The sequence below is a fragment of the Phyllobates terribilis genome, unplaced genomic scaffold, assembly GCF_046119375.1.
Source record: "Phyllobates terribilis strain yellow unplaced genomic scaffold, ASM4611937v1 Scaffold_4__5_contigs__length_816908805, whole genome shotgun sequence".
NCBI classification, from domain to species: Eukaryota; Metazoa; Chordata; class Amphibia; order Anura; family Dendrobatidae; genus Phyllobates; species Phyllobates terribilis.
The window spans coordinates 513,391,971-513,416,808 of NW_027362764.1; positions in this window are offsets into that span (position 1 = coordinate 513,391,971).

Sequence of the window (24,838 nt, forward strand, 5' to 3'; positions counted from 1 at the left end):
GGTCCAAAAGTAGGTGGACAGAAACTTTTTTGCACAAGTCTCTTTGGATATTAACTTCTTGAAATGCATCTCTTATGTAATTTTTCAAATCACTGACACTTTTTTCTTTTTCGACTATAAACTTTGTCCTGGTGAACATGCCGGCCAATCAAGTGGGCCTCTTCGGCCAATCCATTTATTAGGAAATGTTTCATCAAGATACTCGCGGACTACTCTTGAATAATGTGGAGGGGCCCCATCTTGTTGGAAATAAAGGTCATTTGAATTAGACTGTTGCTGTAACTGGGGAGCAACTTGATTCATTAGAATTTCGAGATACTTATCTCCTGTGACTGTTCCATCAAAAATTATTGGTCCTAAAACACCAAAACTTGAAATACCACCCCAAACATTGACACCAGGCTCATTTAGTTAAGAGCATGTTCTCAGAGTCATTATACCAGTAAATACAATTATGTCTGTTAATATGGCTGGATAATTTGAAAGAAGCTTCATCACTCCACATAATCACTTTACACCATGTTTGATAAATCTCCCCCTTCATAACCTTATTACACTTTCTGTCCACCTACTTTTGGACCACCCTATATATATATATATATATATATATATATATATATATATATACACACACACACACATATATATATATATATATATATATATATATATATATATATATATATACATATCTATATATATACAGTGGGGTAAATAAGTATTTGATACACTTCCGATTTTGCAAGTTTTCCCACTTACAAAGAATGGAGAAGTCTGTGATTTTTATCTTCGGTACACTTCAACTGTGAGAGATAGAATCTCACACATTATGTGACAAAATTAATTAGCATTTTATTGCATGAAATAAGTACAGTTAGGTCCATATATATTTGGACAGAGACAACATTTTTCTAATTTTGGTTCTAGACATTACCACAATGAATTTTAAACAAAACAATTCAGATGCAGTTGAAGTTCAGACTTTCAGCTTTCATTTGAGGGTATCCACATTAAAATTGGATGAAGGGTTTAGGAGTTTCAGCTCCTTAACATGTGCCACCCTGTTTTTAAAGGGACCAAAAGTAATTGGACAATTGACTCCAAGGCTATTTCATGGACAGGTGTGGGCAATCCCTTCGTTATGTCATTCTTAATTAAGCAGATTAAAGGCCTGGAGTTGATTTGAGGTGTGGTGCTTGCATTTGGAAGGTTTTGCTGTGAAGTAAACATGCGGTCAAAGGAGCTCTCCATGCAGATGAACAAAGCCATCCTTAAGCTGCAAAAACAGAAAAAACCCATCCGAGAAATTGCTACAATATTAGGAGTGGCAAAATCTACAGTTTGGTACATCCTGAGAAAGAAAGAAAGCACTGGTGAACTCATCAATGCAAAAAGACCTGGGCACCCACGGAAGACAACAGTGGTGGATGATCGCTGAATAATCTCCACGGTGAAGAGAAACCCCTTCACAACAGCCAACCAAGTGAACAACACTCTCCAGGAGGTAGGCGTATCAATATCCAAATCTACCATAAAGAGAAGACTGCATGAGAGTAAATACAGAGGGTTCACTGCACGGTGCAAGCCACTCATAAGCATCAAGAATAAAAAGGCTAGACTGGACTTTGCTAAAAGACATCTAAAAAAGCCAGCACAGTTCTGGAAGAACACTCTTTGGACAGATGAAACCAAGATCAACCTCTACCAGAATGATGGAAAGAGAAAAGTATGGCGAAGGCGTGGTACAGCTCATGATCCAAAGCATACTACATCATCTGTAAAACACGGCGGAGGCAGTGTGATGGCTTGGGCATGCATGGCTGCCAGTGGCACTGGGTCACTAGTGTTTATTGATGATGTGACACAGGACAGAAGCAGCCGAATGAATTTTGATGTATTCAGAGCCTTACTATGTGCTCAGATCCAGCCAAATGCTGCCAAACTGATTGGTCGTCGTTTCATGCTACAGATGGACAATGATCCAAAACATAAAGCCAAAGCAACCCAGGAGTTTATTAAAGCAAAGAAGTGGAATATTCTTGAATGGCCAAGTCAGTCACCTGATCTCAACCCAATTGAGCATGCATTTCACTTGTTAAAGACTAAACTTCAGACAGAAAGGCCCACAAACAAACAGCAACTGAAAACCACCGCAGTGAAGGCCTGGCAGAGCATCAAAAAGGAGGAAACACAGCGTCTGGTGATGTCCATGAGTTCAAGACTTCAGGCAGTCATTGCCAGCAAAGGGTTTTCAACCAAGTACTAGAAATGAACATTTTATTTACAATTATTTAATCTGTCCAATTACTTTTGGTCCCTTTAAAAACAGGGTGGCACATGTTAAGGATCTGAAATTCCTAAACCCTTCATCCAATTTTAATGTGGATACCCTCAAATGAAAGCTGAAAGTCTGAACTTCAACTGCATCTGAATTGTTTTGTTTAAAATTCATTGTGGTAATGTCTAGAATCAAAATTAGAAAAATGTTGTCTCTGTCCAAATATATATGGACCTAACTGTATTTGCTCACCTACGAACCAGCAAGAATTCTGGCTCTCACAGACCTGTTAGTTTTTTTTTTTAAGAAGCCCTCCTAATCCACTCACATCTCTTCAGAGATACTGTGTCCTTTTTTTCTCTTCTATTTACTGAAGCATTCGGTGCACTGATGAAGGTCTTATAGACCGAAACGTCTGCACTACTGTATTTTGGACTGCTTTTAAAAATCATAAAAGCAACTATCCATTTGATTGCCAAGTTTTTGTTATTATATGTATCGTAGTGGACCCTACTTGAGCACTGAATCCAGGAGTGCTGCGATTTTCTATTATTACTGCTTATTTTCACATATTGGACAGGGCCATTGACTTGGTCAGGCATTTTTCAAATTTCACACATTGGTCAGGCAATGTTTAGTTTTACCCATTGGTCAGCTATTGAATTTCCCAGGAAATTGTTCACTTTAACACATCACTAATTTAATTAAATTGTAGTAATCCTAGCTGCCATTCACAGGTGAGGAGACTAAGACATATATGCCCACGATGCAGAAATGCTCCGGATTTTTCCTGAGCGTTTCTGCATCTCCCTGGCAGAAAAAACGCATGCGGATTGTACATGCGTTTTTCCTGACAGTGACATGCGGATGTGAAGCGTTCTTCACATGCATTTCCGCATGTGGGTTGACAAGCGCTTTCCAAGCGATTTTAGCATCACTTGGAAAGTGCTTGTCAGCTTGGTCACACTATATAATCCATGCAAACTGCATGGATTTATATAGTGTGACCCGAGAGAATGTAAAAAAATAAAAAATATATCTATACTTACCTTCCGATGGCCCCCGGTGTCTTGCTTCACTCGGTGCTGACTGCCGGCAGATCGCGGTACAATGCACTGAAGGACCTGCCGACGTCAGCGTCCCGTGACCCGTCACATGACTATGACGTCAGCGCAGGTCCTTCAGTCCATCACGATTTGCCGGCATGAGAGGATGACGAGCGCACCGGGGGCCACCAGAAGGTAAGTATCATATTTATTTTTTATTTTATTCTTTTTTTCACAGTTTCTATGGTACCCGGGTCCGGAGGAGGGTCTCCTCTCCTCTAGACCCGGGTACCATCCGCACATTGGAACACGTGGATTGCGCATCTACATATACAGTGATGCATAATCCATGCATTCTAATGCCAGTCAATGGCGGCGAAAACGCCGCACTTCCACAAAATAATTGGTAGTGCTGCGTTTTTTTCCGCAATGATAATCCGCAGCGGAAATTTCCGCAGCATGTGCACAGCACATGCGGATTATCATTGGGGAACATGGCAGGCCTTCTACCATGCGTTTTTTTAAGCATTTCTGCAGCGTTTTTGCCGCTACGGAAATGCTTAAAAAATGCATCGTGGGCACACAGCCTTAGTTTAAACTTGAGAAAATAACAAAAATAAATGGCTTTCACATTCTGCTTTGCCTGCTTTTTGTTCACTAAAAACGCAGCAAAAACTGATGGCAACATTTTTTGCTGCATTTTTGCTGTGTTTTTGCACATACTCATTGGTTTCTATGGGTGAAAAAACGCTGAAAGAAGTGACATGCTGACATTTTGAAAAAAGCAACAGTTTTCCAATTCAGTCAGGAAAAAAAACAATGTGTGTGCATGAGATTTCTGAAATCTCATAGCATTTACTGGTACTGTAAAAAGCAGCTTTTAATTTACATAAAAAGACGCAGCACAAAAAACGCAGCAAAAATGCAACACGTGAACACAGCTTAAAAATTACAAAAAGGAAAATAGTTACATAGTTATATTGGTTGAATTAGGACCTAGGTCCATCAAGTTCAACCCTCCTCCACTAATTGTACATTTTATCATTAATTTAACTATAACCCACAATGTTATGTGTACCAAGGAAATAATCCAGCCCTTTTTTAAAAGCTGTTATAGTGTCTGCCATTACTACGTCTTGTGGTAGGGCATTCCACAATCTGACTGCTCTAAAGAACCCTTTCCTATTTAGCTGCCGGAATCGGTCCTTAGTATGGTCTTGATGCAAAAGTTTGGGCACCCTCCATGGTTAGTATCTAGTAACACCCCTTTTTGCAAGTATCACAATTTGTAAACGCTTTTCGTAGCCAGCCAAGAGTGTTTCAATTCTTGGTTAAGGGATTTTTATCCATTCTTCCTTGGAAAATTCTTCCCATTCTGTGTGATTTCTTGGTCATCTTGCATGCACTGCCATTTTGAGGTCTAGCCGCAGATTTTCAATGATGTTCAGATCAGGGGAATGTGAGGGCTATTGTACAATCTTCAGCTTGCATCTTTTGAGGTTGTCTATTGTGGATTTTAATGTGTGTTTACGATCATTATCCATTTGTAGATGCAAACCTCTTTTCAACTTCATTTTTTTTACAGATTGAGTTATGTTTGCATCAAGAATTTGTTGAAATTTCATTGAATCCATTCTTCCCTCTACCAGTGAAATGTTCCCCGTGCCATTGGCTGCAACACAACCCCAAAGCATGATTGATCCACCCCCATGCTTAATGGTTGGCAAGATGTTCTTTTCCCAAATTCTGTCCCCTTTTTTCTCCACATGTACCTTTGATCATTGTGGCCAAAGAGTTTAATTTTAACCTCATCGGTCCACAGAACTTGTTTCCAAAATGCATCAGGCTTGTTTACATGTTCTTTTGCATACTTCTGACCCTGAATTTTATGGTGAGAATGTAGAAGAGGTTTTCTTCTGATGAATTTTCCATGAAGGCTATATTTGTGCAGGTGTCTCTGAACAGTAGAACAATGTACAACAACTCCAGAGTTTGATAAATCTTTCTGAAGGTCTTTTGCAGTCAATGGAGGTTCTGATTTGCCTCTCTAGCAATCCTACGAACATCTCTCCCTGAATTTTGCTTGGTCTTCCAGACCTTATCTTGACCTCAACTGTTCTTGTTAACTGCCATTTCTCAATTACATTTTGAACTGAAGAAAGGACAACGTGAAAACGCTTTGCTATCTTCTTATAGCTTTCTCCTGCTTTGTGGGCCTCCAACATTTTTATTTTCAGAGTGCTAGGCATCTGCTTAGCAAAAAAGAAGCAAGACAAAAATATATCTCATACCCTACCATAATTATATATAAATGTGAAGCAAAATTGCATAATAAATATAGGGTACTTAGTGAACTATTTTTGATCAAAAAAAGTATACAAGCCGTCCCACCAGCGGCAAGGTGACCCTAAATTGGGACGGTACCTATACTGCCTATATTAAAAACCTTACTGTATATCAAAGTTGAAGTAATGCATATAAAAGGGTAGACAAATAGGACCGGGTCCCAACTCCAGACCACCTAGGCCCGTGGTAAGCTACATATATACCAATCAGCTCAACAAAGGGCATGCCACACCCTTAAATTGCACAGAATGCAAACAAGTCAAAAAACCAGACAATGTGAACTGAGGTCTAAGATGGCAGACATACAAGAAACAGAGGCATGTTCACACTAGCAAAAAAGAAGCAAGACAAAAATATATCTCATACCCTACCATAATTATATATAAATGTGAAGCAAAATTGCATAATAAATATAGGGTACTTAGTGAACTATTTTTGATCAAAAAAAGTATACAAGCCGTCCCACCAGCGGCAAGGTGACCCTAAATTGGGACGGTACCTATACTGCCTATATTAAAAACCTTACTGTATATCAAAGTTGAAGTAATGCATATAAAAGGGTAGACAAATAGGACCGGGTCCCAACTCCAGACCACCTAGGCCCGTGGTAAGCTACATATATACCAATCAGCTCAACAAAGGGCATGCCACACCCTTAAATTGCACAGAATGCAAACAAGTCAAAAAACCAGACAATGTGAACTGAGGTCTAAGATGGCAGACATACAAGAAACAGAGGCATGTTCACACTAGCAAAAAAGAAGCAAGACAAAAATATATCTCATACCCTACCATAATTATATATAAATGTGAAGCAAAATTGCATAATAAATATAGGGTACTTAGTGAACTATTTTTGATCAAAAAAAGTATACAAGCCGTCCCACCAGCGGCAAGGTGACCCTAAATTGGGACGGTACCTATACTGCCTATATTAAAAACCTTACTGTATATCAAAGTTGAAGTAATGCATATAAAAGGGTAGACAAATAGGACCGGGTCCCAACTCCAGACCACCTAGGCCCGTGGTAAGCTACATATATACCAATCAGCTCAACAAAGGGCATGCCACACCCTTAAATTGCACAGAATGCAAACAAGTCAAAAAACCAGACAATGTGAACTGAGGTCTAAGATGGCAGACATACAAGAAACAGAGGCATGTTCATGTGGCACCCCAGGGGTCTGGTTTTCCACAGTAATGTAATGTTATGTCTGAGAGCAGGTGGGAGGTCCTTTGGTCAGGGATCCTGTGCATGCCACACCTCCTGCCCAGTCTTGGGAGGGGAAGAACTTCCCCTGTATAAACCCGGGGCTGAGGCAGGGTGAGTCAGACAAGTGGAGTAGAGACAAGAAGCAGCATAGGAAACAGCTGAGTCACAAGGAGTCAGGGGCTGGCAGCTGCAGAGCTCGCCCTGACTAAGAAGACTTCTTTCCGGACCCGGAGTCCGAGGCTGTGGGGACTAACTCCTACCCAGCAGCAGAATCCGTCAGGCAGGGGATTTCAGGTCCTCTGGCCCAGAAGCCCGAAGGCACGGTCACACGCGTGGGACCAGCACCGCCATCGTGGAGCGGAAGCCATTAGAAGGCCCCGAGTCACCGGCCATACGGGTGAGCACCACACGGTACACTCAGGGACGTGGGCTACTTACATCAGCTTCTAGCAAGGTAGCCAGAAGAGTACAGTCAGTTTGGGAGGCCTACAACTACGCCTGGCCAGGGGAGATCCCATCTGCTCAAAGACTGACCAGGCCCCGTTTGCTAGCAAGTACTCCGGGAGGGTCTGTCGTTGTTACCAGTAAAGACCCTGAACTACACCGTACCGTCTCTGAGTGGTTCCTGCTACCCCCATCATCCACGTCGGCTGCCCTGAGGCCATACCCCTCCCGTTGGGGGTTATACTATCACGCTGCACAATCCTACCACCGGCCTCAGCGGTCTGCCCTGCAGCAGCAGCTTCCTGGCTGCACTCAACGGGTGGCGTAGTCATCAACTATTTACTACTAATAGACTGCCGTCTAGTTTGACTCCCTGGGCACGGACCGGGTCACCGCCACGAGACTACAACCCTCCACTGATCCGGCTCCGGGTAGGCTCCCGCGTGCGCAACGCAGCGCGACACAGGCCCAGGGGCGCGTCAATTTTGGCGTAGTCGGCAGGATTTCATGCCCGCAACCACCGGGTACTGCGTGCCTGAAAAGCAAAGACTGTTCAAACTTACCAGTGGTGAAGGTTTCCCGCCATCCGGCGCCATCTTCTACCTTCTTCCCGCCATCCGCGAAGTTTTCCCGCCATCCGGCGCCATCTTCGACCTTCTTCCCGCCATCCGTGGAGTTTTCCCGCCATTGGACGCCATCTTGAGGACGCCGCGCGGGAAGAAGAGGGGCGTGGACTCCGAAAGCGCGCGAGAACTGAAGCCCCGCCTCACGTCCGGACGTTGCGTAAGGTCCTGGAAGGAGCCCAGCAGACGCCGACGTCACAGGAGCGCGACGGAAGGTCCTCAACCCTGACGATCCACTGCGGAGCCGCGGCCTACGGAAGAGGATCATCGCAAGGTAGGCCACGGTCCACTAGGGGGGAGGAAGATGTCGGATACGGAGGAGAGCTTCACTGCCTCAACCCCCGCCAGCGCTACCGCTGCTGCAGTTATGCCCTTCACCATGCCCTATATCCCGGGAGCAGCTTGGCTACCCCAGTACTCAGGGGAGTCACATACCCTGCATGACTTTAGAGAAAAGCTGGATAGCCTCTTCCAGGTGTACCCCCTCACAGAAGAGCAAAAAGTGAGCATCCTGGTGGCCCAACTAACCGGGGCAGCCAAAAGGGAAGTAAAATCCTGGCCACCTGGGAGGAAGACTGTCGCAGGGATACTAACCCGGCTGAAGGACACCTTTGATACCCGCACCTCAGCCGAGATTAAGCTTAGATTCTACGGGTGCAAGCAGCGAGCGCATGAGAGTATAAGGGACTATGCACTAAACCTACAAGAGGCCCTGAGGGCCATAAAGCAGACCGACCCTGATGGGGTGGGAAACGAGGACAGGCTGCTGACTGAACAATTTATAGAGGGTTTATATTGCAATGCCCACCGAACCCAGTTGCGGGCAATGGCCTTACAGGATCCCCATCTGGACTTTGCACAGTTCAAGGACAGAGCCATCCGGGTGCTCCGAGAACCGGCACCAGGTGGCGTTGTGACCCACAGACGCCCCACTACCACTTACTACCAGGAGGCGGCGCCCTTGTCAGCAGGGCCTGTGGGAGCTGATGCGCAGGCTTTGGACAATGACCCGGCTCCAGACCTACACCATCAGGTCCAAGAGCTAGCTAAGAGCGTTGCTGCGCTAACCCGAACTGTGCAGTCTTTACAGGTTTCCACCCCAGGGAAGATCCAGCTGGCATCCGGACCGGAGGACATCCCGTGGCGTCGACCAAGGAGGACCCCACCGGCCAGAGGAAGACCCAGTGACCGATACAGTGAGGACGGACGACCCATCTGCCGCCGCTGCAATCAACCCGGACATATGGCAAGGTACTGTTCTTTAAACGGGCACAACCTGGGGTAGAGGGCCAACCCCCAGGAAAAAGATCACCAGGCCCATCGAACTGGCGCGACAGATATGTGGGAGGATGTCCAGTCTTGCCTGTGGTACTGGATGGCATTCCCATGAGTGCCCTACTGGACACCGGGTCACAGGTCACCACCATCCCGTACGTGCTCTTCAAGCAGTACTGGAATGACTCGGATATTACCCGCTACCCCGACGACGACTTGAGTATCATCGCCAGCAATGGTCAGCCCGTGCCACAGATCGGATTTAAAGAGGTGACCATCAAAATTGGTAGAGTCGAACTGGCCGCACAGGGACTGATCATTGTAGATATCGATAAACATGAGAGTCACCCAAAAATAACTCTAGGAACTAATGTAATTGAAAATTGTCTTGCAGAGGTGATTTTCCTTTTACAGCAGGTTGCCAAGAATGCCAGCTCCGGCGAGCAGCGGGTGCTCCAGAAAGAGATCCGGGCACTGATGCAACGGCAACAAGTGGAACTCTCCGGCGGTGAGATTGGTAGCGTAAGAATGTGTGACCCTTTTCCTATTGCCATGCCCCCAAAAAGTGAAATGATGATTTGGTGCCGGGCAGCTATTGGTCTGAGAGGTAGAGATTACCAGGCAATGGTAGAACCAGTTTACTCAGACAGTAGGCCCACCATTTTGACAGCACGGGGGGTGGTCAATGTACGCCACGGGAGGGTGCCCATTCGCATAATAAATATCGGGGAGAGGGAAGTGTACCTGCCCCGGTATGCCACGCTAGCCAAATTATATACCACTAATCAAAGTTCTATACAATCTGTGGAACCCTTGCCTCCATCTCACCCGGAGGAAGGTAACGGCTCTAAGAAAGACATGGAGGACTGGTGTCAGCAACTACATTTGGGTACTGACTCCACTCCCTCACATCAGAAACAAGGAGTCTATCGGGTGGTTCAAGAGTATGAGAGAGTGTTTAGTAAACACCCGTTAGACTTCGGGCGAGTCAAGGGGGTAGAACATCGCATCCCCACGGGAGATCATCCTCCCATAAAAGAGAGGTATCGACCCGTACCCCCTGCACATTACCAACACGCCAAGGGGATGCTTAGAGATATGAAGGAGGCTGGGGTAATCCGGGATAGTTGTAGCCCCTGGGCAGCCCCATTAGTTTTAGTCAAAAAGAAAGACAACACCATGAGGATGTGTGTAGATTACCGGAAAATCAACCGTATCACACACAAGGATGCGTACCCCTTACCAAGGATAGAGGAGTCATTGGCTGCTTTAAGATCTGCTAACTTCTTCTCTACCTTGGATCTCACTAGCGGGTACTGGCAGGTTCCTGTAGCAGAGGCGGACCGGGAGAAGACCGCATTCACCACCCCGATGGGACTTAGCGAGTTCACCTGCATGCCGTTCGGACTCTGCAACGCACCAGGAACCTTCCAACGCCTAATGGAGTGTTGTCTGGGCCACAGAAACTTCGAGACGGTCCTGTTGTACCTGGACGATGTCATCGTATATTCCAAGACGTATGAGGACCACCTGAAACACCTGGCGGAAGTGTTCGAGGCTCTGGCGAGTTACGGCCTAAAGGTGAAACCCTCCAAGTGTCACCTCCTGAAACCAAAGGTGCAGTACCTGGGACACGTGGTGAGCGCTGACGGAGTGGCTCCCGACCCCGATAAGATCACCGCAATTAAGGGATGGCCAAGCCCCTCCAGCGTAAAAGAAGTGCGGCAGTTCCTCGGGTTGGTAGGCTACTACCGAAGGTTTATTCCCGGTTTCACCAAAAAGGCAGCACCTATGCAGGACCTCCTGATAGGCCAGTCCCGGAAGGCCAAGAACCAGAAGCCGCCCTTCAAATGGGAAGAGCTGGAAGAAGAGTCCTTCCGCCAGCTGAAGATGGCCCTCACGGGGGACGAAATCCTGGCGTACCCGGATTATAGCCAGCCCTTTATCCTCTACACCGACGCCAGTAACATCGGGCTAGGAGCCGTACTGTCCCAGATCCAGCAGGGGAAGGAACGAGTAATCGCCTACGCCAGCCGAAAACTGCGACCCACCGAAAGGAACCCCGAGAATTACAGCTCATTTAAGTTAGAGTTCCTGGCCGTAGTATGGGCAATCACTGAGCGCTTTAAGCATTACCTCGCTTCTTCCCGGTTCACCGTGTACACGGATAACAACCCGCTGACACACCTGGACACGGCAAGACTCGGTGCCCTGGAGCAGAGGTGGATGGCCCGTCTGTCCAACTACGAGTTCACAATTAAATACCGGGCAGGACGCTCCAATACCAACGCGGACGCCCTGTCCAGGATGCCCAACCTGCCGGACGGAGGAGAAGATCCGGAGGGACTGGAAGAAGTTGAACTCCCTGCGTTCCACCGTCATGGGACTATTCAGTATTCCCACCGGGTAAGGAGTAAGCAGGCTGCTACGTTGAACCCCTTACCCCACTACAACTGGGCGGAAACGCAAGACAGCGACCCTGCCGTCCGACTGGTGAAGGAGATGCTGACTCGGCCGGAGGCTCGCCTTGAACCAGACGCTCCGGAGGAAGCCAAACAACTATGGGCAGAGAAGAGTCGACTGTTCCTTTACAAAGGGAAGTTGTGCCGCAGAATGGTTAACTCCCGGACGCATGAATTACTCTGGCAAGTAGTGGTGCCACGAAGAGACGCAGCCATGGTGATGGAGGCATACCACGACGGAGCTGGACACTTTGGGTGGAAAAAGCTGGAGTTCCTGCTGCGCGAGCAGTTCCACTGGGTAGGCATGAGGGGAACCATCGAGAAGTGGTGCAGAGATTGTGGCCCGTGCAACCTGAGAAGGAAGGACCGAGCCAGCCAGAAGACTCCCCTGCAGTCCATCGTCACCCGGCAACCGTTGGAACTGGTAGCCTTGGATCATGTAAAACTGACCCCAAGCAGAAGTGGCTACGTCTACGCGTTAACCATCGTGGATCATTACTCCCGGTTCTTGGTTGTCGTCCCCGTCAAGGACTTAACGGCTCAAACAGCAGCTAGAGCCTTCCAGCAGCACTTTTGCCGTCCACACGGGTACCCGGACCAAGTGCTGACGGACCAGGGACCTGCCTTTGAAGCGGAGGTCTTTCAGGAATTCTGCAATCTGTATGGCTGCCGGAAGATAAGGACGACACCCTACCATCCGCAGACTAATGGACTTTGTGAAAAAATGAACCAGGTGGTAATGGATCTTCTAAAAACGTTGCCCCTGGAAGAACGCAGTCTGTGGCCTGAAAAGTTGCCCGATCTGGTGGACCTATACAACCACATCCCGGTAGGTTCCACCAACTGTACCCCGGCTTACCTAATGAGGGCAAGACCTGGTAAGTTACCTGTTGACCTGGAAATGGGAGTCCTGACCCCCGAGGACACTTCACCAGAAACAGACTGGGACACAGAGAGGCAGCAGCAGTACCGGAGAGTACAGGAGAGCGTGGAGCGAAGTCTCTGTCAGGCTAGGGAAAGACAAGAGAAAACTTACAACCAGTATGCTCCCGCTGTTCCCCTGGTACCCGGAGAGCAGGTCTTGAAGAGGAAGAGACGGCTCCACAAGTTGGACGACCAGTGGGAGAAGGACCCGTACACCGTACTGCCCTCAAGCCACGAGAACCCGAAGGTCTGTACCATCAGTAAAGACGGAGGGGAAACCACAGCCATTGTATCCCGGGACCACCTGAAGAAGTGTCCCGAACAACTGAGGAACCCTGAAGAGGAACAAGAAGACCATCGACCCGTGGGAGAAAGGGAAGATATGGTTAGTACCGTGCTCGGGGACTTCCCTCGGTCTTGGACTCAAGTCAATGGTGCAGTTGTGGTACCCGTACTCACCTTCCTCCAACCATCATCCCAAGAACCTACGGAGCAACGGGTAGAGCTGGAAGAACAGCCGGTCCAGGAGGCAGAAGACTCCACACGAGTAGAACAGGAGAATCAACCCTCTGCTTATAGTGAGCCTGCCGTACCCCTAGTGAGACAAAGAGCCGGTAGACAGCTGCCCAGTTTACCCTTGACAGCTCCTACACCCTGTAGTTCAGGGCCAGACAGTCAGCTCCGTAGGTCCACTAGGGCCACTAGAGGCCAGTTACCCGCACGCTGGAGAATTTAAAGTGTATAAATTGTTTTATTTATGTTTTTCTGTGTCTTGTTGCTTGTGTATAATTTTGTGTTTCTAGTTATTTTTAGGAAACCTTGGTGGATTTACCGGGAATCCTTGTATATAGTTGGAGCGTAACCCAGGATGGACTAGAGACTGTTAAGGATTCGGGGTAGGACAGACTCCTACCTGGTTACGTCTCCCTGTGTTGGTGAAATGGACACCTTTGCTTTTCTTCAAAGACTGCATCCGGTTGCGGACACGCCGTAACCATCTTATGTGTTTTTCTTATAGTATTGTTATTGTTATACTTTGTTATGTTTTTCTAAATGTGTTTAGTCCCGGAGTACTAAATTTCACTAGGGGGGAATGTGGCACCCCAGGGGTCTGGTTTTCCACAGTAATGTAATGTTATGTCTGAGAGCAGGTGGGAGGTCCTTTGGTCAGGGATCCTGTGCATGCCACACCTCCTGCCCAGTCTTGGGAGGGGAAGAACTTCCCCTGTATAAACCCGGGGCTGAGGCAGGGTGAGTCAGACAAGTGGAGTAGAGACAAGAAGCAGCATAGGAAACAGCTGAGTCACAAGGAGTCAGGGGCTGGCAGCTGCAGAGCTCGCCCTGACTAAGAAGACTTCTTTCCGGACCCGGAGTCCGAGGCTGTGGGGACTAACTCCTACCCAGCAGCAGAATCCGTCAGGCAGGGGATTTCAGGTCCTCTGGCCCAGAAGCCCGAAGGCACGGTCACACGCGTGGGACCAGCACCGCCATCGTGGAGCGGAAGCCATTAGAAGGCCCCGAGTCACCGGCCATACGGGTGAGCACCACACGGTACACTCAGGGACATGGGCTACTTACATCAGCTTCTAGCAAGGTAGCCAGAAGAGTACAGTCAGTTTGGGAGGCCTACAACTACGCCTGGCCAGGGGAGATCCCATCTGCTCAAAGACTGACCAGGCCCCGTTTGCTAGCAAGTACTCCGGGAGGGTCTGTCGTTGTTACCAGTAAAGACCCTGAACTACACCGTACCGTCTCTGAGTGGTTCCTGCTACCCCCATCATCCACGTCGGCTGCCCTGAGGCCATACCCCTCCCGTTGGGGGTTATACTATCACGCTGCACAATCCTACCACCGGCCTCAGCGGTCTGCCCTGCAGCAGCAGCTTCCTGGCTGCACTCAACGGGTGGCGTAGTCATCAACTATTTACTACTAATAGACTGCCGTCTAGTTTGACTCCCTGGGCACGGACCGGGTCACCGCCACGAGACTACAACCCTCCACTGATCCGGCTCCGGGTAGGCTCCCGCGTGCGCAACGCAGCGCGACACAGGCCCAGGGGCGCGTCATTCACACTAGCAAAAAAGAAGCAAGACAAAAATATATCTCATACCCTACCATAATTATATATAAATGTGAAGCAAAATTGCATAATAAATATAGGGTACTTAGTGAACTATTTTTGATCAAAAAAAGTATACAAGCCGTCCCACCAGCGGCAAGGTGACCCTAAATTGGGACGGTACCTATACTGCCTATATTAAAAACCTTACTGTATATCAAAGTTGAAGTAATGCATATAAAAGGGTAGACAAATAGGACCGGGTCCCAACTCCAGACCACCTAGGCCCGTGGTAAGCTACATATATACCAATCAGCTCAACAAAGGGCATGCCACACCCTTAAATTGCACAGAATGCAAACAAGTCAAAAAACCAGACAATGTGAACTGAGGTCTAAGATGGCAGACATACAAGAAACAGAGGCATGTTCACACTAGCAAAAAAGAAGCAAGACAAAAATATATCTCATACCCTACCATAATTATATATAAATGTGAAGCAAAATTGCATAATAAATATAGGGTACTTAGTGAACTATTTTTGATCAAAAAAAGTATACAAGCCGTCCCACCAGCGGCAAGGTGACCCTAAATTGGGACGGTACCTATACTGCCTATATTAAAAACCTTACTGTATATCAAAGTTGAAGTAATGCATATAAAAGGGTAGACAAATAGGACCGGGTCCCAACTCCAGACCACCTAGGCCCGTGGTAAGCTACATATATACCAATCAGCTCAACAAAGGGCATGCCACACCCTTAAATTGCACAGAATGCAAACAAGTCAAAAAACCAGACAATGTGAACTGAGGTCTAAGATGGCAGACATACAAGAAACAGAGGCATGTTCACACTAGCAAAAAAGAAGCAAGACAAAAATATATCTCATACCCTACCATAATTATATATAAATGTGAAGCAAAATTGCATAATAAATATAGGGTACTTAGTGAACTATTTTTGATCAAAAAAAGTATACAAGCCGTCCCACCAGCGGCAAGGTGACCCTAAATTGGGACGGTACCTATACTGCCTATATTAAAAACCTTACTGTATATCAAAGTTGAAGTAATGCATATAAAAGGGTAGACAAATAGGACCGGGTCCCAACTCCAGACCACCTAGGCCCGTGGTAAGCTACATATATACCAATCAGCTCAACAAAGGGCATGCCACACCCTTAAATTGCACAGAATGCAAACAAGTCAAAAAACCAGACAATGTGAACTGAGGTCTAAGATGGCAGACATACAAGAAACAGAGGCATGTTCACACTAGCAAAAAAGAAGCAAGACAAAAATATATCTCATACCCTACCATAATTATATATAAATGTGAAGCAAAATTGCATAATAAATATAGGGTACTTAGTGAACTATTTTTGATCAAAAAAAGTATACAAGCCGTCCCACCAGCGGCAAGGTGACCCTAAATTGGGACGGTACCTATACTGCCTATATTAAAAACCTTACTGTATATCAAAGTTGAAGTAATGCATATAAAAGGGTAGACAAATAGGACCGGGTCCCAACTCCAGACCACCTAGGCCCGTTGTAAGCTACATATATACCAATCAGCTCAACAAAGGGCATGCCACACCCTTAAATTGCACAGAATGCAAACAAGTCAAAAAACCAGACAATGTGAACTGAGGTCTAAGATGGCAGACATACAAGAAACAGAGGCATGTTCACACTAGCAAAAAAGAAGCAAGACAAAAATATATCTCATACCCTACCATAATTATATATAAATGTGAAGCAAAATTGCATAATAAATATAGGGTACTTAGTGAACTATTTTTGATCAAAAAAAGTATACAAGCCGTCCCACCAGCGGCAAGGTGACCCTAAATTGGGACGGTACCTATACTGCCTATATTAAAAACCTTACTGTATATCAAAGTTGAAGTAATGCATATAAAAGGGTAGACAAATAGGACCGGGTCCCAACTCCAGACCACCTAGGCCCGTGGTAAGCTACATATATACCAATCAGCTCAACAAAGCTTATATGTAGCTTATATGCATTACTTCATAAGTACCCTATATTTATTATGCAATTTTGCTTCACGTTTATATATAATTATGGTAGGGTATGAGATATATTTTTGTCTTGCTTCTTTTTTGCTAGTGTGAACATGCCTCTGTTTCTTGTATGTCTGCCATCTTAGACCTCAGTTCACATTGTCTGGTTTTTTGACTTGTTTGCATTCTGTGCAATTTAAGGGTGTGGCATGCCCTTTGTTGAGCTGATTGGTATATATGTAGCTTACCACGGGCCTAGGTGGTCTGGAGTTGGGACCCGGTCCTATATGTCTACCCTTTTATATGCATAACTTCAACTTTGATATACAGTAAGGTTTTTAATATAGGCAGTATAGGTACCGTCCCAATTTAGGGTCACCTTGCCGCTGGTGGGATGGCTTGTATACTTTTTTTGATCAAAAATAGTTCACTAAGTACCCTATATTTATTATGCAATTTTGCTTCACATTTATATATAATTATGGTAGGGTATGAGATATATTTTTGTCTTGCTTCTTTTTTGCTAGTGTGAACATGCCTCTGTTTCTTGTATGTCTGCCATCTTAGACCTCAGTTCACATTGTCTGGTTTTTTGACTTGTTTGCATTCTGTGAAATTTAAGGGTGTGGCATGCCCTTTGTTGAGCTGATTGGTATATATGTAGCTTACCACGGGCCTAGGTGGTCTGGAGTTGGGACCCGGTCCTATTTGTCTACCCTTTTATATGCATTACTTCAACTTTGATATACAGTAAGGTTTTTAATATAGGCAGTATAGGTACCGTCCCAATTTAGGGTCACCTTGCCGCTGGTGGGACGGCTTGTATACTTTTTTTGATCAAAAATAGTTCACTAAGTACCCTATATTTATTATGCAATTTTGCTTCACATTTATATATAATTATGGTAGGGTATGAGATATATTTTTGTCTTGCTTCTTTTTTGCTAGTGTGAACATGCCTCTGTTTCTTGTATGTCTGCCATCTTAGACCTCAGTTCACATTGTCTGGTTTTTTGACTTGTTTGCATTCTGTGCAATTTAAGGGTGTGGCATGCCCTTTGTTGAGCTGATTGGTATATATGTAGCTTACCACGGGCCTAGGTGGTCTGGAGTTGGGACCCGGTCCTATTTGTCTACCCTTTTATATGCATTACTTCAACTTTGATATACAGTAAGGTTTTTAATATAGGCAGTATAGGTACCGTCCCAATTTAGGGTCACCTTGCCGTTGGTGGGACGGCTTGTATACTTTTTTTGATCAAAAATAGTTCACTAAGTACCCTATATTTATTATGCAATTTTGCTTCACATTTATATATAATTATGGTAGGGTATGAGATATATTTTTGTCTTGCTTCTTTTTTGCTAGTGTGAACATGCCTCTGTTTCTTGTATGTCTGCCATCTTAGACCTCAGTTCACATTGTCTGGTTTTTTGACTTGTTTGCATTCTGTGCAATTTAAGGGTGTGGCATGCCCTTTGTTGAGCTGATTGGTATATATGTAGCTTACCACGGGCCTAGGTGGTCTGGAGTTGGGACCCGGTCCTATTTGTCTACCCTTTTATATGCATTACTTCAACTTTGATATACAGTAAGGTTTTTAATATAGGCAGTATAGGTACCGTCCCAATTTAGGGTCACCTTGCCGCTGGTGGGACGGCTTGTATACTTTTTTTGATCAAAAATAGTTCACTAAGTACCCTATATTTATTATGCAATTTTGCTTCACATTTATATATAATTATGGTAGGGTATGAGATATATTTTTGTCTTGCTTCTTTTTTGCTAGTGTGAACATGCCTCTGTTTCTTGTATGTCTGCCATCTTAGACCTCAGTTCACATTGTCTGGTTTTTTGACTTGTTTGCATTCTGTGCAATTTAAGGGTGTGGCATGCCCTTTGTTGAGCTGATTGGTATATATGTAGCTTACCACGGGCCTAGGTGGTCTGGAGTTGGGACCCGGTCCTATTTGTCTACCCTTTTATATGCATTACTTCAACTTTGATAAACAGTAAGGTTTTTAATATAGGCAGTATAGGTACCGTCCCAATTTAGGGTCACCTTGCTGCTGGTGGGACGGCTTGTATACTTTTTTTGATCAAAAATAGTTCACTAAGTACCCTATATTTATTATGCAATTTTGCTTCACATTTATATATAATTATGGTAGGGTATGAGATATATTTTTGTCTTGCTTCTTTTTTGCTAGTGTGAACATGCCTCTGTTTCTTGTATGTCTGCCATCTTAGACCTCAGTTCACATTGTCTGGTTTTTTGACTTGTTTGCATTCTGTGCAATTTAAGGGTGTGGCATGCCCTTTGTTGAGCTGATTGGTATATATGTAGCTTACCACGGGCCTAGGTGGTCTGGAGTTGGGACCCGGTCCTATTTGTCTACCCTTTTATATGCATTACTTCAACTTTGATATACAGTAAGGTTTTTAATATAGGCAGTATAGGTACCGTCCCAATTTAGGGTCACCTTGCCGCTGGTGGGACGGCTTGTATACTTTTTTTGATCAAAAATAGTTCACTAAGTACCCTATATTTATTATGCAATTTTGCTTCACATTTATATATAATTATGGTAGGGTATGAGATATATTTTTGTCTTGCTTCTTTTTTGCTAGTGTGAACATGCCTCTGTTTCTTGTATGTCTGCCATCTTAGACCTCAGTTCACATTGTCTGGTTTTTAGGCATCTGCTTAGAAGAACCTATTGCTGCTGTTTATTTGCACAGCGTTGGAGGAGGCTGTTTTTTTTTAAGCTGGGAAATTTGCATCACATGGCCTTTCCTAATAATGATAGTGAACAAGTCATAACCCTAACAAGCTAATTAAAGTTTGAAACCTTGGTCAAAGTTATCCGAGCGCACAAATCTTCAAGGGTGCCCAAACTTTTGCATTGGCCAATTTTCTTTTTTGTAATTTTTAAAATGTAAAAAATGACTATATATTTTTTTTTTTCTGCCTAAAATACAAAGGAAATGCGTCATCTTTAACTTTAGATAATTTCATATTCAACTTTCTTAACTGTTCACAATAACCGTAATTTTGACCAGTGGTGCCCAAACTTTTACATGGCACTGTATATGTGTAATGAGGAAGATATGGCCAAAGGATAGCAACAGCCTTTATCAAGGTGTGCAGAATTATTAGGCACATTGTTTTCCTTAGGAAAAATGGGACAAAAAAGAAGTTTAACTGACTCCGAAAAGATAAAATTGTGAAAAGTCATTCACAGGGATGCAGCAGTCATGAAATTGCTATGGTTATGTGCCCACGATCAGGAAGAGCAGTGTTTTGTATGCAGCATACTTTCGCTGCCTCCAAAACACTGGGTTCTAATCATGCAGGTAAATCCGCATGTGTTCAGTGGTCAATGCCGATTTACCGCATCTAATAACATTCTATTTTGGAAATTTCTGTAGCGGAGACTAGCGTCTCCACAACAGAAATTGATATGCTGCGGCTTGTAAACCCGCGCCACAGGTGAGTTTACGCAGCATCAAATAGAAGCACAGTGGGCATGGGATTTCTATAAATCCCATCCACTGTGCTTATAATGTATAACGTTGCATTTTGGACACAGTGCAGGTGAGCTGCGTTCAAAATGCTGCTGTTCCTAATCGTGGGCACATAGCCTAAGATATCGGGTGATCACAGAACCATAAAAAAATTTGTTGCGAATAGTCAATAGGGTCGCAAGAAATATGCGGAGAAAAAAATGCACAATAACTGCCAAAGATTTGATAAGAATCAAATGTGAAGAGACCAGGAGCCCATTATCCTCCAGTGCTGTCATATTCCAGAACTGCAACGTCCTTGCAGTGCCCAGAAGTACAATGTGCTCAGAGACACGGCCAAGGTAAAGGAGGCTGAAACCCGACCACCACTGAACAAGACACATAAATTTAAATGTCAAGAGTGGGCCAAAAAATATATGAAGACAGATTTTTCAAAGGTGTTACAGACTGATGAGATGAAAGTGACTCTTGATGGACGATATGGATGGGCCTGTGTTTGGATCAGTAACGGGCACAGACCTCCACTACGACTATCATCAAGGTGGCAATAGGGTACTGCTATGGGCTGGTTTTATGAAAGAGGAGCTAGTTGGACCTGTTTGGGCTCAAAATAAACTACAAAACCTTCTGCCAGTTTTTAGAAAACACTTTCTTCAAGCAGTGGTTCAAAAAAAAACATGATTTTTTTTTGCAGGACAATGCTACATGGCATGCATCAAAGTAGTTCACTGCATGGAAGTAAAAAAAAAACTCAGCATACTTTTTTGTGACTAGAATGCACATAGTCTCTGACAGACACTAATTTTAGATTTTTTTTTTACTATCACTTGCTGTTGCTTTTAGGTGCATTAAGAATGAAGAAAAAAATATGTAACTGGAATTTAAATGCTGCTTGACAAATGCCAGCTACACCATATCATTGATAAATAGCAATGAGTCTGGCACTGCTGCAGGTACCTTTCCTGTTTCTCACCAGTCTCAATTGAATCTCTGTATTGTTCATAGTCTACTACACTCATCTTCTTCAGTACTACAGTTGTACAACACAATACTGTAGCAATCAGGAAAAAAACATAGCACATATACTGTAAATATTATGGGTTGGAAACATAACTAGAATAGGACTTTCCCCCATAAATAATTGAGTAAATCGGTGAAGTACTTCCATATATGATATGCACAAAAATGAATGAATGTAGTAAACAAGAAATCACAAAATGAATAACAAAATATAATATTTTATTGATATTCAAATATAAAAATTATTTAAATGTATATTGCAGTCAGCAGGAGATATTACAAGATGAGGCGGGTCAAAAAACAATGATAATATACATAGAAAATGGTAGTGACTGCTGGACTGAATATCAGAGGGGATTATTGAACATTCATTGCATAATTGCAATACACATATAAGATGGAAAAAATCTTTTGCATGGTAGTCTAAGGAAAGGTTATTTAAACATATAATATAGTAGTAAAGTACAAATGCAAATAAGGTGCCTTTAACTGAATGCAAAGCAGTGATTACTCAGTAATGGAAAACAAAGGACCTATGAATATCTCCCCCACGTTAACTGAATAACAACTAGTGTATCACCATAGTAGAAATAACAACAAAAACTAACAACAGAAAATGGGTATAATTAATAATGTATATATAGCCAGTACTTCAGTGCTTACCCATGACTGTAAAGAGAGAAATCGCCAGACGTCAACCCCAACACACGATTCACTAAGGTTTTATCGAGGGGTGATCTGAGGTAAGTATTGGGGATCCTTATATATCCATATACTGTATGTTCCTGATTTGATATTCCTTCTTGCCATCAGAAGACAAAAAATAAGTGGAATTGCATTTGTTTTTCATGGTAAGGATAACATCCATATTTAAGTCCACTCGTGTTAGATTTAGTCACGTGGTGGCTTCTTATCAAATGATCCTTTATATTTTTGTTTCTTCTGGCTGTCATCTCGTTCATATTTTTCTACCGTCCAGCACACAACATTATCATCCTTGTCTGCCGCCTTGAAGACAACATCATCTAAGGATTTTAATTCCTTCAGAGCTTTTCTCTGTTGTGTTGTTAAATTGTCATGGAAAATTCCAGTAAAAAATTTTTGAAGTCCTCAATCACCATTTTGATGAAAATCTTAACTTGCGGCAAAAAGAGAAGGGGAGGAATGTTGTGAATTGTGGCATTACGGATTCAGGGAACACAACTTTTGTCCCATATGTTAAGCCCCCCGTGTACTAAACTAAGGGGACACATGGGTTTATAATGCAAATTTTGTGTTAAACTGTGACCTTTTGCCCTTTACTAATCATAAGTATGTTTGTGAGTTTCTTTAAGGGTTAGTTCTTCCACATTTTGGTGGAACACCTCGTTGCTGGGCAGAAGAAGAATCCCTGGAGATGAAATCCCACCAGAATTCGGAATCCCTGGATTGGTTGATCAGCTGAAAAGCGTATATGGCATTCCCCTATTAAACCTTCCCAATTGCCAACGGCAGAGAATTCCTTACCACAAATCTAAAGATCCCTGGAGGTGACACCTAGCTCTCTGGCAGGGTGGTTATGATAACTTGAAGTGGTTTACCTGCCAACTCGAGTCAATTAAGGACTGAGACGTTTTTTACTGATTATTATATTTGATTATTTATTGTTTCATCAATTTAAAACACATGTGCACTTCTTCTTGGTGATGTATAGTGTTGAGCCACCCCCGTAGTGTTCGAGTTCGGTTCGGTTCGTCGAACACCCATGTGTTCGCCGAACTGTTCGTCGAACTGTTCGTCGAACACCTTCGAATACCGTTAAAACCAATGGCAGGCAAACAAAAACACATAGAAACACATAGAAAACACCTTCAAAGGTGTCCAAAAGCTGACAAACTGCTCAGAAGACACAACTAACACATGGAAAAGTGACAAGTACATATAGTCATGCGAAAAGAAAAGAGGTGGAGGAGTAAAAGGAGGGGGAGACACAGATATAGGCATGTCATGCCCTTCTAAAATCCAAAAAGTGAGAAGCCGAGACGGCCAGTCCGCTCCTGCCCGTGCCACCTCCGTGTCGCCGGGTTTGTGCCAGAGCCGCGGTGAACCCTGACGGCCAGCCCCCCTCTCCCAATACTGGTGCCTGTCCGCTGGTGGGTCGAGAGAGCCCCCCTGTGGTGGAGGCAGCTCTAAGCTTATTAATTTAAATTGTCCCTCTAATTTGAATGAATACACTTTAAATCCATTTACAAGGATCTATTGGAGGGCAAGTCTCATGCCAGCAGCCGCGTAATTCCAGCTCCAGTAGCGTCCACTAAAGCTGCTGCAGTTAAAAAGCTTTTATAAGGATCGAGCTCGGCTGTCCACCGCAAGGCATCCTAGTGCCAGTCCCAGCCCCTATGCCTTGGGGTGCCTCCTGATGCTCTTCACTGAGTATCCCGTGGTCCCGAAGCATTTCCTTTGAAAAAATTAAGTGTCCAAACTACAGGTGGTGTAGCTTGCTTAACAGCCGGGATAATCCGCTGACTAGCAGACACTGCTACTAGGCACAAAGTATTTCCTGGGCTAGATGCAGTTAAAAATTTGTAAGTAGATACTCTCGTTGGATGCTGAGAAAGCATTCCATAGAGTCTCCTGGCACGCCATATATGATTCTCTTAAAAAGCTTGGGGTAGGGGTCTAGGGGACCCTTTTATAGCCAAAATCACGGCCCTGTATCACAATACGTCACCTAGGCTGAAGATAAATGGAACTGTAGCACCAAGGGCTCGGTTGCTACAGACGTATTGCACCTCACCCAGAGGTGTGATATCTCACTCTCAGATAAGGATGGAGTGTGGATCAGGACCCGACACCTGCATGCATTACACCACATTGCCGTGGGGCAGGGCGACCAATATGCCCCTGAGATGGGCACGACAGTCCCTGTCCCTGGCTGGAGTGGGGGGAGGGAACACTGAGGAAGGGGAACCCTGCAGTGCAGGAGCAGGGAGGAAGCAGTTCCTGGGTGCATTGAGAAGGGAGTATAAAAGGTGGGCACCATCTTAGTTCAGTGCAGAGAAGTCTGAGCAGAAGTGGCAGGGAGCAGGGGCTCTGCATGAGCTCTGCTCCGGAGGCGGGCCTAGTAACAGAGGCCCAGGCCTGCAAGAGGGAGAAGGAAGGAAGAGGAGCGGAGAAGGCTCCAGGAACGAGGAATGAAGGGATCCCAGGGGTGCGGACGGGCGAGTCGCCACCGCACGCCCGAATCCACCTGCGTGGAGGGGTCAGGCCAAAGGGGGAGACCGGTCCCCGAACTAGTGGAGGCAGGAAACGACCCTCAGCTAGAAACCGGAGGCTCTGACATTTTATGTGGCGCAGCCCCTTGCTCCACCCGCTAGGAAGGCACCACATAGGGTCAGGGAAACTGGCGCCAAGTTTACCAAGAGGAGGCCCGAGGCAGCCGGACAGAAGTGTTGGTAAGAAAGGCCAGACAAAGGACACACAAAGGGGGTCCTGTGAAGCACTCCAAAGTTATCTGGGAGTTGTCTGAGCCCCTCACCTGGTGAGCACAGTACGACGTGGGCAGCCGTTACCTGCAGACGTGGTCTGGATAATAAGAACTGTGAGTAAA